The following is an 11,905-nucleotide window of genomic DNA, read 5'->3' as shown; positions in this document are numbered from 1 at the left end:
CTGGGGGGGTCCTGCACTCACGCACCCCTTCACCCCACTCCTGGCAACAGCAGCAGCCCCCTCCCCCAACTTGCCCCCTGCCCCTCACCTCCGCCTCGGGGCTGCCGGGGGAGCCGCACGCTCGTCGGGTTTGGATCGCGACACGCTCCGCAGATCGCGATTTGGGGCAGAAGCGGGAGGGCTGAGAAGCTGAGTCGGTCGTCCAGGCCCCTCTTCGCCCCGCTGCCGGGGGTCCGCTCCCTCTCCTTTTATCCCCCCCATTTCTTTCCCCCCTTTTCTCCTTCCTCCACCCTCTCCCGTCTGGAGGAAACTCTTCGGACGCCTCAGCTTACCTGGTAATGAGCTGGAAGCCCCGCTAAGCCCTGGAAATAACTTACTTTCGTCACCTATTGACTCTTGGGCTTAGTTTGGACCCGGTGTGGATTTTTCGGGTCTTTTCAAGAGAGCCCGGTCAATGAAAAGCTAATCCAATATTTACAAAGTATAAGGGCAATTCTCGGCGGTGTTTATTAAGGGGCCGATGGGGAAGGGCTGCGGGGGGGGCTGGGGGGACAGGGGAGTCACACCCACCCCCACTCCTCCGGTGGAGCGGGGGGCACGCGGCCCCGGGGAGGATTTGGGGGACCCCGCGCCGCTGGCTGCAGGAGCGCGATGCTCTCCCCCCCTCATCGGCACCACCCGTTAACTCCCGCAGCTGCAAACAATCCCCCCCTCAGCCCTTCCCCAGCCCCCCACCTGCCCCGATTTCCCAGAAAGGGTCAGAGTTTGGGAGTTTCTCTCTTTCTGCAGCGGGAGGGATGTGTTGAATGCTTTCCCCCCCCCCTCCCCGGGTGCAGCGGCCGCAGGGAGGCAGCAAAGCCCCGCAGAGCCCCGCGCAGCCCGGAGGACCGGAGGGGGGGTTGAAGGGACACACATCTCCCCTCTGCCCCTCCGCGTTCCTCCAGGGGTGGGAGGGGAACCCGAGGGGGCTGAGGCGGTGGGCACAGGACCCCCCCGACCCCCCCGGCTGCCGCAGGGAGGCGCTGGCGGATAAGGGACGAGATGCCGAGCCCCCCATCCCCTCCTCTTCCTTCCTCCCTGGCACTCCCCCTCTCCTGCTCTCTCCGCCCCCGAGGGGGTCCCACCCAGTGCCCCCCCGGGGGAAGGGGCTCTGACAACCGCCCGGTGACACGGGGCAAGGGGGGGTGATGGGCCGGGGGTGAGTGGGGAGGACCTCTGAAGGGGTGGGGAAGGTCCCACCAACCCACCCCTGCACACCTACTGCAGGGGGAAGCAGTAGGGAAGCAGTTTTCGGGCCTAAACTGCTAAAAAGAAGCCCAGAGCTCAAGGTGGAAGTCCTGGTATGAAAATAACTATCCCAATAACTATCCCATGTTCCTGAATGGGGAACTCCTGGCCCCATGCTGGTGGCACTGCTGCCCCAGGGGTCAAGCAAACCCTCAGGCCCTAGGAACCCATCTTTTGGGCAAACACTGCCTCTCCAAGCCCCAGGCAAGGGTTTGGTAGTAAGCATTCATCTCTATTTCACATAATTATGAGTATCAACCACTTCAGACACAGCAATCCAAGGCACAGCAATCCAACAAGGGAGGGTGTGGGGCCTTCCAGAGAACTGAAGTGACAGTGCACACACTCCCCTCCCACCATTCCATCTCCTCTCACCCTTCAATACAGCTCTCAACCCCAGAGGTATCAAGCCATCCCAGCATGGCAGGTAGGTGCTTAAGGACATCCCTTTTTCCCAATGATCCAACTCAAAAGTGCTTTGGGAATCACCAAACACAGAGTAGCCACTGGCTCTCTCCTTGCTGTGCAAGCCTCCCCACCAAGAGCAGGTAGCCCACCACACCATGCAGTAGCCACAGGGACGCTCAGCTGTGCCATTTATCCTTCCCTCTGTCACTCAGCTTGTGGCCTTCACCAAAACAAGCTTTAGAAGAACATCAGTACTCACAGTTTGTGTCAAAAAACAGTGTCCAAGCTATGGTTTTGTCCCCACCTCTGGCTGCTGAGGATGCCTGAACAGCAGGTCCCAGGAAACCTGCCTGCAGGAAATATGAAGTTCTAGGAAAACATCAGCTCCCTCCTGAGCCCCCTCAGGAACCACTGCAGCACGAACAGATCCACCCAGCCCTTACACAAACTGTGGGGCTGGAGGATGAGCACTGCTCCACACCATGCCCTCCCAAGGAGCACTCTCCAGATCAGAGATCCCCATCCATTCCCCAGGAGAGAACCCATTCCAGCCCCAGAAATGTTGATTTTCTTCAGAGGCTCATCAGTTCTGTTCCTGCTCCTCACAAGGTGATGCAGCAGGGACAGCAAGCCTTGCCTTCAGCAGGTTCCCCTGCCAGGGATGGGGAAATTGCTGGGGTTTGCGAAACAACTATTAAATGCTGCTGCTATACACAGAGACCCTACAATTTTATTTTTTTTTTTTATATGGGTATAAACACACACACACACATTGTCCTGGCAGCCATCACTCACCTGGGGTGACACTCCAGCATTTGCTGCTCCTCTGCTCCTGGGTGCTGGGACCTTACCTGAGGGGTGGCTGTCACAACACACGAGGCTCCAGAGGCAGCTCCCAGCACCAGCTCACACCCCCAGGTTTCTTCACTTGGCCCACATCAGCTGGCCCGGGGGGGACAACAGGGCCTTTGGTGTCCCCCCATGGCACTTTGGGGCAGCAGCTCCCCTCCTTCCCTCCTCCCCATCACTGGGACATGTTGGTACTCCCTAAAGATCTGAATGAATTTGAGATCCTGGGGTGCTCCAGGTGTGAAGGGAAGTGGTAGGTGGAAAATAAAGGATTTACACCAGCAGAGTGAATCACAGCTTGGGTGCAGCATCCTACCTTCCCATAGCTCCCAGGCTGACCAAGCACAAAAATTAAAGTCTGTCCCGTGGATATAAAATGGGAATCCATGTGCAGGACCCTTTGAGGTTTCACAGGGCCATACTGGCATGAAAACCTGGCAAGAAATGCTTTACACATCAGGCAAAATAATTTAAAACATGAATTATCACACCACCACATTTTAGCATTTAACATATTTTATTGTTTTATACAAATAAGGCTTGAGCAGTCTGAGGTAAGCAGGGTGCATACAGCAGGCCCTGGTTCTGCCTACTCAGTTGGGCTCTGACTGCTGGAAATCCTGACAGTGCTATCAACAGAAAACATTCAAAGTGTGATGAGCTCACAGAAACTTCCCTTGAATTGTTACAGATTTGCTTAAACTAAGTCCCTTGCTTCTGCAGAGAGATCTGCTGTGTTTCATGGGGCTTAGCACCATTTCAGGGAGAAAGTTACCTCTGAGATAAAAATTGCAAGCAAAAGGGCTCAGATTTTATAAAATCACATTCTCAGCACCACACTCCCTCTGGTCAAACAGACTGAATGATTTCAGCTACTTAAGGAAGGAAGAATTGGAATAAATCAGTATGTCTCTTCTGATTATTATCTTAGCACAAACCCAAACTAAGTACACCAAACCCAAATCACACCAAACCCAAATCACACCAAACCCAAATCACACCAAACCCAAATCACACCAAACCCAACTCTGAGGAGCAAACATACAAAGTGCTCAAGCACCTTAACACACCCAATCCCCTCTGAGCACACAGGATCAATAGGATGGGGGAGCTTTGGAGGCCTTAAAAAAAAATAAAAATCTTTAACATCTGAGTTTGTATCTGTCTTAGTAAACTAAAGGGAACAGATGATCACTCCTTGGAACTGTGTGCCCTAGAGCTCCAAGCTGCCAAGACACTCCCTGCCTCTTCCCCAGGCTACCAGAGCACCCTTTCAGTGCCATCCCTGCAAACCTGGGCAGGGGCCTTGAGGCTTTTGCAGGAAAAGCATTCATCACCGCCTGCCCCAAAGGGTAATACATTTTTTAAAAACCCCTGGAAAACTGTCCCAGCCATGAAGTTTCCCAAGCTTCTCAGCTGTTTCCTTATTCAGACATTTTCCCCCCTCACTCTTCAGTTAAGGTTGCCCAGCACAAGTCCCTGACTCTTAAAAAAGACAAACACAGAGAGGATTTGGTGCCCTAGATCAGAGCAAGCACCTCAGCTTCACGAGACTTCTGATAAAAATACCCTAACATCCCTCCTGCCCTCCACCCAAGGCTCAGCCCTGTTTGCCCCCCCAGAGAAGGACTTGGCCCCGTATCTCCTGGAGCAAAACAAGTTCCTGCCCCTCTGGGGTGCAAGGACAGATAACAGGCAGAGGAGGGGATGCTGCAGGGATGGGGGGGACAGAAGAGGTGCCTGTGCTCTTAAATGTGCTCTTAAAGGGGAAATGTGCTCTTAAAAACCATCTCCCTGCTGCCAGGGCACACAGACCCACTCCCAGCAGTGACATCTCCACGCTCATTGTGCTCAGGCTGTGCAGTGCCCATCAGGTTTGCCTCTTCCTCTTCCTCCTTCCATAGATATTCCAGCAGCTGCCAAGGTCCATCCCGTGGAGCAGCTTTCCTTCCACAACCTGTGCACAACCAGACACATGTTCAGTTCAGAAAACATGGCAGGAATCAGCCTGAAACTTGTGCTTCCCATAAAGCTGCAGCCAAGCAGCCCTTGAGGTCCCCCCCACCCCTGGGAACATTCAACACAAACCAGGGGGTTGGAGGGGGGGTGGAAAACACTGCAGCCCCTGGGCTGAGCCAGGGGGAGGTCACAGCACACAGGGGGATCCTGGAAGACCCAGAACGAGAGACTTCCAACCCTAACCTCACTTTCCCCTAGAAGGGAGATGAGCCATTGCCATGGCACACAGAGCTCCGTGGGCACCAGGTCCAGCCAAAGATTTTTGGGATTCCCTGGCCAGGGTGTAGAGAGGCAACAGCTACACAGGGCCAGGCACAGCCCCCAGGTGGGAGCTGGGGAAGGGCTCCTCAGAGCCACCAAATGGGCTGAAAACAGGTGAAACAACGACTGGGGATTCATCACCACCCATCCCACCCTCCCAGAGCCTCTGCCCCACTGATGCTGTCCTCACAAGCTCCACCATCCTCTCCACCAGTAACCCGAACCCTGTGTGTGCCAGGCATGGGTTCACACAGCCCTGAGGAAAGGGCAGTGCCAGGCACAGCTTTAATGTGCTCCTGCCCCAGCAGCATCTCAGCCAGGGTGGAAGCACCTTAAGGTTCCTGTGATTCTCAGTGCTGGTTCCCAAAGACAAAGGTTTTAAAAGGTCAAAAGGCAGACTGACTCCTGGGGCATGTGATGCTTTCTGAAGAGATGGACAAATAGAAAGAGCTTGCCTTTGATGGTGCCTTTCAGAGCCAGGTAACAGCTGGATGAAAATCCACTACAAAAGAGAATTGGATGTAATCATTAGTGGTGACTTTGGACAGCAGCTGTTTGCTGCATTTTTCAGAAAACTGCTTGATTTGTCCCTCTCAAGTGAGGCCACTTAAAACTCCATCCTATGGACCAAGCAGCAACTGAAACATCCCAGCTTTTTGTGTTTGGGCTCTCCTCAGGTAAGTGTTTCAGAGTGAGGCAAAAATAAAAAAAATAAACCTGAGCCCAGAGTCAACAAAGAACAACCCAGCTGGTGTGGGGGAGAAGCAAAGGGGGCACAGTCACCCCATTACACCCCCAGTGCCCTGACTGCTCCAGTTGTGCTGGGCACTGCCCAGGCACAGGCACTACCTGCCCCCTGCCCTCCCCTTGTTTGGGGAAAAGGAAATCAGTGCAGACAGGGGGATTACAGAATCAAGCTAAAAAGAGAGAGGAATGGAAATACTGAAAGTGACTTTCTGCCTTTTTGCAGTTCAGGACATCCAGGATTATTATTTTTTTCTTCTTGTTCTTCTCCAGCCCTCTGTGTTCTGTTGCTGCCAACAGCATCCACCTGTTGTGAAACTGCAGCCTCAGAGCTGGTGTCCAGTTTGGACAAAATTTTGTCTCTCCAAGATCAGTCTGGAACAAATTGGTAGCAAAGGAGTGGCTGTTAGCCAAAGTCAGGGCATTCCTGTCTTTGGGGTGAGCAGACCTTTTCAGGAGGGATTCCAAGCAGCACAGGATCATGGCAGAATGACAGGATCATCAGGAGCACCCCAGCTCCAGAAAATGCTTCAGCAGAAATCAAGCTCCTTCTATTCTGATGTGTGCGGGCACATCTCCTGCTGATCCCAAGCCCACTGACACTGAGGACACCTCTACCCTCACTAAAGAGCACTTCTGCCTTTGGAAAAGGTGTTTCCTGGGCACCCCAGCACCTGCAAAGGAATAAATCAACCCCACAGCAGGTTTTAAGCCATCTGGCCTAACTTACCATCCACTTTTTTACCACCAATAAGCCACCTAAATTTAGTCTTGCCTTCCCCTCCAGCTAGAGCCACTGTGCATGTATTTAACCAGGGACATAAAAGTAATCACTGTTAAACTTTATCCCCATTGCAGCTCCAGAGTGAAGCTGCAGCTCAGCAGTAAACAAGGTAAAAGTGTTTTTTCCATAAGCAGTTTGGCTTCAACTAAAATTCAAGGGCTGTCCTTTCCTTTCCAACCATGCTTTGTATCTGGGTTAAGGACTTTAAAGTATGCTAAAGAAGGCTTTTGTTCTCCATCTACTTGCTTTTACCTCTCAGTAACTTCTGGGGTCAGATCTCCAGTGGGTGGAAGGCAGGAACTCTCCATTAGAGCCCGTGGGGTGTGCAGCATTTGCTGGCAGTGCCTCTCTGCCTGCAGAAGCCACCACAGGTCACAGCTCTGGAGGAGCTCCTGGACACCATTGTGTATAATTCATGGCTGCTGCCTGCAGTAAATAATGCTCACTGCCCTCCCCACCTGCCTCCAGGCATTGTGCTCCTCCAGAGGCCCCAGCAAAGGAAAGTTTGATGTTTATTTTATTTTAAGAATGACTTATTCTGCCCATCCTCCCCTCGCCTACCTTTATCTTGTTTACTGGCTCTGACAATAGCAGGAGGTCACTGCCAGGGGACCCCTTCCATCTCAGCCCCCTCCTTGGGAAGGGAGGACACGCAGCCTCTGCTGAGCTCCCCTGCCAGGAAAACACAGCACAGATGCTTCAGTTCTTCAGGTAAAGTGCTGACATCTGCCCCTCCTCGTGTCTCCAGCTTTCCCTGGGGCTTGGGCTGCCTTCTTACCCTGGAATCCTATTCACAGGTCACACAGGGCTCACGGTGTGCCAAGCATCCCTCGTGGGACAGGGGAAGGTGGTGGTGACCAAGCCCCCCCTGGGACACGGGGCTGGTGCTGGTTGGGTTCTGGTCCAGCCCAGGCTAAGAGCAGTTCACAACAGCTCTGGCTCACCTGGTCATTATTTGGGCATTTCCCATGAGGTCAGCAACTCAAACTGAAGCAGATGAGTTATTTGAAACAAAGGGGTTGGAAATGTGGAGGACTTGGTCTCCAGTAGCATCCCCAGTAGAGTTCAGGTGGTTGCATCTTCTGCAGGGGCACTTGGTTGTGAAAGGATGAGCAGTTGTGCAGCCCCAGTGCCACCCTCTGCTCACACTCATCAGGTGTGCACAGGAAGGGTCACAGGCTGTGCTTCAGGGGGTTTCTGTTCCACCTCAGCCAAACAGGAGCTGGAGAACTGTGTTGTTCTTCCTGGAGAGCAGTGGTGAAGCAGAGCAGGGCCTGGCTGTGCCCTCAGGAGTATTTTCTCTGTCACTGTGCTCTGTGACCATGGCTCCCAGCAGGAGAGTTTGCTGGGTAGGATGCAGGTGTCCCACAGCATCCTGGAAGGATACAGCCCTTGGTGGCTTCCATACAGGGAGCACTACAGGTGTCAGAGCTGTTGTATCTCCTTAGATTCGCTCCTTACAGCCACGCCAGGGGATGGAGGATCTGGTCAGTCCTCTGGAAGGGATGTACCAGAGCTTCATGGGTTACTCAACCTGCAGACACATCCCCACAGGTGAGAGAAAGTCAGTTATCCAGGACTTGGCTGGACCCAGTGTATCTGTACTGAATTTTAATAAGCCATTCAAGGAGCCAGGCTGGGGAGATCCCACATCTGCTCCTCCATCCCTGGTCAGCACCAGGAGCAGTGGTAGGCTGTGGAAACCCCTCACACAACCCATACAAACAGTGATTATGCTCCTAAATATTCAGTTTTTACTTTATCGAGCTTGATTTTAAAGGCAAACATCAGCTTTTCTGGCCTTCATCAATTATTCATGGGCCACTTCAGATAGCCATCAAATATACAATCAAATTAAATTAACGTATCTCGAGTTTGGTAACCCAAGATTTCCTGTTCCAGCCCACAGGACGCCTGCTTCTGTTTGGGTTGCCACTTAATCATTGCATAATATTTGTTTTGGCTTGGCTGTGTGTAAGAAGAGATTTACACCATTCCATCTGCTGCAGCCTGCTCCTCACCAGAGGATCAAAGCTGCCTTGAGCTCCATGGGCTGCGCTGCCTTGGGCACAGACCCCGGGGTGGAACAACCCAAAATACATCTGACTGCCCAGCTTGCCGGGGGTTATCAGCCTCAGCAGCCCCCCATCAATAACAGATGCCCCCCCCAGCCCCCTCCAGCTCCTCAGGTGCCCCCACAGAATTACAGAAGCTCTGACAGCCTCTGTACAACCTGCTGACCCCAGGGCTCCCACCTGGATTGGTTTCAGGATCATTTCCCTGCCACTGTTAAAACAGCTCCTGGGGGCCCCTCAAGGTGACTGAGGGTCCTGTTGTACACAGCTGATCCAAAACCAGTGCCTGCCAGCCAGGGACAAAGAGGAGCTTGAGCTGGAATCCACTGGGATTGATGGAAAGACTCAGCCTGCCTGGAGGAGACACTGAGCCAGGCTCTCCAAGAGCCCTGAGAGGTGACTGAGGAGGACAAGCTTCACATGGATGGGCACTTGGAGCTGTAACAGGGAGGTCTGAGGTCTGACAAAAAAAGGGAGAAGGGAGAAGGGAGAAGGGAGAAGGGAGAAGGGAGAAGGGAGAAGGGAGAAGGGAGAAGGGAGAAGGGAGAAGGGAGAAGGGAGAAGGGAGAAGGGAGAAGGGAAAAGGGAGAAGGGAGAAGGGAGAAGGGAGAAGGGAGAAGGGAGAAGGGAGAAGGGAGAAGGGAGAAGGGAGAAGGGAGAAGGGAGAAGGGAGAAGGGAGAAGGGAGAAGGGAGAAGGGAGAAGGGAGAAGGGAGAAGGGAGAAGGGAGAAGGGAGAAGGGAGAAGGGAGGAGAAGGGAGAAGGGAGAAGGGAGAAGGGAGAAGGGAGAAGGGAGAAGGGAGAAGGGAGAAGGGAGAAGGGAGAAGGGAGAAGGGAGAAGGGAGAAGGGAGAAGGGAGAAGGGAGAAGGGAAAAGGGAAAAGGGAAAAGGGAAAAGGGAAAAGGGAAAAGGGAAAAGGGAAAAGGGAAAAGGGAAAAGGGAAAAGATCAACAATAAAACTCTAGAAGATGATCTCTGATCAAGTGTAAAGCATGTGGCAACAGCAGGAGCTGCAGGAGGGGAGAATAAGCACAGGGAACAAACCTCTCCCTTCATCCTCCCTGCACCCAGGGGCCATGCCCTGTGCCACCTCCCTGATACCCACCTGGCACTCCTGCCACCAAGAGCCTCTGGCAAAGACATCCTTCTCTGGAAGGTCCTTCAAACCCAGCACGACCAGAGGGTGTGGGACACACATCCCTGTTTGTAGCAGAGCTGTTTCTCTCCTTGTTTTCTCCAAGCCCCATCCAACCTGACCTTGAGCACTTCCAAGGATGGGGCAGCCACAGCTTCTTGGGGTAACCTGGGCCAGGGGCTCAGCACCCTCACACCAAATACTTTCTTCCAAAGACCCTCTTGCAGCTTCAAACCATTACACACACACAGCTGTACCTGACCTGCCTGTATCAGCATCCTGGTGTGGCTTGAAGGCATCGTGTCACCATCTCCCTGCTGACCAGAGAACCCCAGTGGCTGCCACCAGCTGTACAGAAGCATCATTTCATCATTTTATCTTGCCTCCAACTCTGCCAACGTGGGTTTGGGGACAGTTCCTCCTGCTGATACCTGAGAGCAGCATGGCCATGGAGTCCTTTGGATAGCATCTGCCTCCTACCATCTGCTCTGCTCTAGAGGCTCCTCAAATGCCAGGTTAAGGCTGGGACTTTGGTGCAGCCACCCATAGAGGCCAAGACACCTGCCAGGAGGTCACTGGTGGCCTCCTGCAAGAGAAGAACTTTAGCATTCCATGCACATGCCAGAGCAGCCCAGCCTTCCCATAACCACTGAGAGACCCTCTGCACCTCCCCAGCCCACATGCCACCTCCTTTCCCATTCCCTGGGATCTGGGCTGATCCATGGGGGAGGCTGAGGATTGCTGGGCTCTGGTGGTGGCAATAGCAGCCACCCTCCTGTGCCTCCACCTCCAGCTCAGGAGGCTCTGCCCACCCAAACATCCCTCAGCACATTATGGATGGGGATTCACCTCCTCCACCCACCCACCCACCACTGCCTTGGGGGGACCCCTGCTCAGAGGGAAAGCCAGTCCCTACCTGCCTGCTGGAGGGAGGCCAGAGGATGGCCCAGGCTCCAGGGGATGAGTGCAGGGACCTGGTACTTTCTCTGGTGGGGTCACCCACAGCTTCCTCGGGGGCTTTGCAGATGGACTCTGGGGTGAACATTGCAAGAAGGTTCCTGGAAAACCTCCTGTCCTTGGTACTCCTGCCTGGATCCTTCTAACCAGGACTTTGTTTCCTGGGGGAGGGAAAAGAGCTGATTAAAAAGTTACTGTAAAGAGGGGGAAGCAGATCCCATCAGGAAGGGATTTGTGGAGCTGAGCAGGAGCTGCTGCTTTACTCAGTGAGAAGCTTTGTGGGCAAAATGGTTTGCACTGGAGATAATTCCGTGTATCAACCCTGCAACAAAAGTCATCCAGAGATACCATTTCCAGCCTTTGAGCAGAATGGAGCATAATTGCCAGAGAGACGTTTTCCTCCCTATCTCTGGATCTCATCTTCACCATTTCTGTAGCTGGAGCCTCAGAAAATTGCAGCTCCCTCTCCTGATTAAGTGCTTAATTGTGACCAGTGCTTTTTTACAGTACCTGCAGCAGTTAGCTGAAGCTCCACTTCAGACATGCACCCACCCTTAGCCACTTCTTCATCAGCTCCCACAATTTCCCCACAGCAAATGTTTTCTGGAGGATCCCTGGGGGGCTGAGCACATCCTCCAGTGCAGAGCCACATCCCAGACAGCAGCACCAGCTGGGGATCCAGCACGATGCTTTTCTACTTTCCTTCCAAGCCTTTTCTCCTCTGAAGCAGCAGAGCTGTGCTTCATCCCAGCAAACAGGGGGGGAGTTAGGAGGCAGCACCCAAAAGCTGGATTTGCCAGGAAAACAAAGGAAATTAAGAGAAGGCTCCAGGGAGACCTTGGAGCACCTTCCAGTGCCTGAAGGGGCTCCAGGGAAGCTGGGGAGGGACTTGGGACAAGGGCCTGGAGGGATGGGATGAGGGGGAAGGGTTTCCAGCTGCAGGAGGGGAGATGGAGAGGAGATGGGAGGGAGAAATTCTTTGGGGTGAGGCTGCTGAGCCCCAGGTCACCCCGAGGTGAAGCCTATCACAGCCAGAAATTAAACCCTCATTTAAGGCCAGTCCTGCACCTCTGGTTTGCAGGAGCAACAGCCAGGACAGCCCAAGAGAAGTGAAGTGAAGTGACTGCCTGCCCACACGAGGGGCCAGCCAGGAGCAGTGGTGGGTTTGCTGCTTGTTCAGAGGGGCTGTGGCTCAGGATGTGATATGTGGGAGCACAGCAGCCACTGAGCACCCAGAGGGAGCTGCTGGATCTCTGCTGCCTTGGGCTCGTGTCACAGTGATGCTCAGGTGCACCCCAGCTCCACCTTGGCCAAGGAGAAGATGCTCTGGCACTGTGCTATGAACAGTGCCCTGCAGACAGATGTGCAAGGGCTGGGAACACTTCCA

At 53.6% G+C, this 11,905-nt stretch overlaps 1 long non-coding RNA gene across 4 annotated transcripts; it reads right to left on the bottom strand.

Annotated features, from left to right (window-relative positions):
- Positions 1–4,314: 4,314 nt before the first annotated feature.
- On the bottom strand, positions 4,315–9,926 carry LOC139793881 (uncharacterized). 4 transcript variants are annotated; one of them, XR_011724860.1, is made up of 5 exons: positions 8,608–8,878; positions 7,297–7,848; positions 6,914–7,024; positions 4,747–5,326; positions 4,315–4,501 (listed from the first exon to the last, which is right to left on the bottom strand). It is a non-coding gene; the product is annotated as an uncharacterized lncRNA (long non-coding RNA). The 4 variants fall into 4 exon arrangements; XR_011724859.1 differs by lacking the exon at positions 4,315–4,501 and adding an exon at positions 9,819–9,926 and having other exon boundaries at positions 4,617–5,326; positions 8,608–8,713; XR_011724861.1 differs by lacking the exon at positions 4,315–4,501 and having other exon boundaries at positions 4,617–5,326; positions 7,131–7,848.
- Positions 9,927–11,905: the final 1,979 nt, after the last annotated feature.

Source organism: Heliangelus exortis, chromosome 3 (assembly GCF_036169615.1).
Source record: "Heliangelus exortis chromosome 3, bHelExo1.hap1, whole genome shotgun sequence".
Classification (NCBI taxonomy): Eukaryota; Metazoa; Chordata; class Aves; order Apodiformes; family Trochilidae; genus Heliangelus; species Heliangelus exortis.
This window is presented reverse-complemented; position numbering and strand designations above follow the sequence as displayed.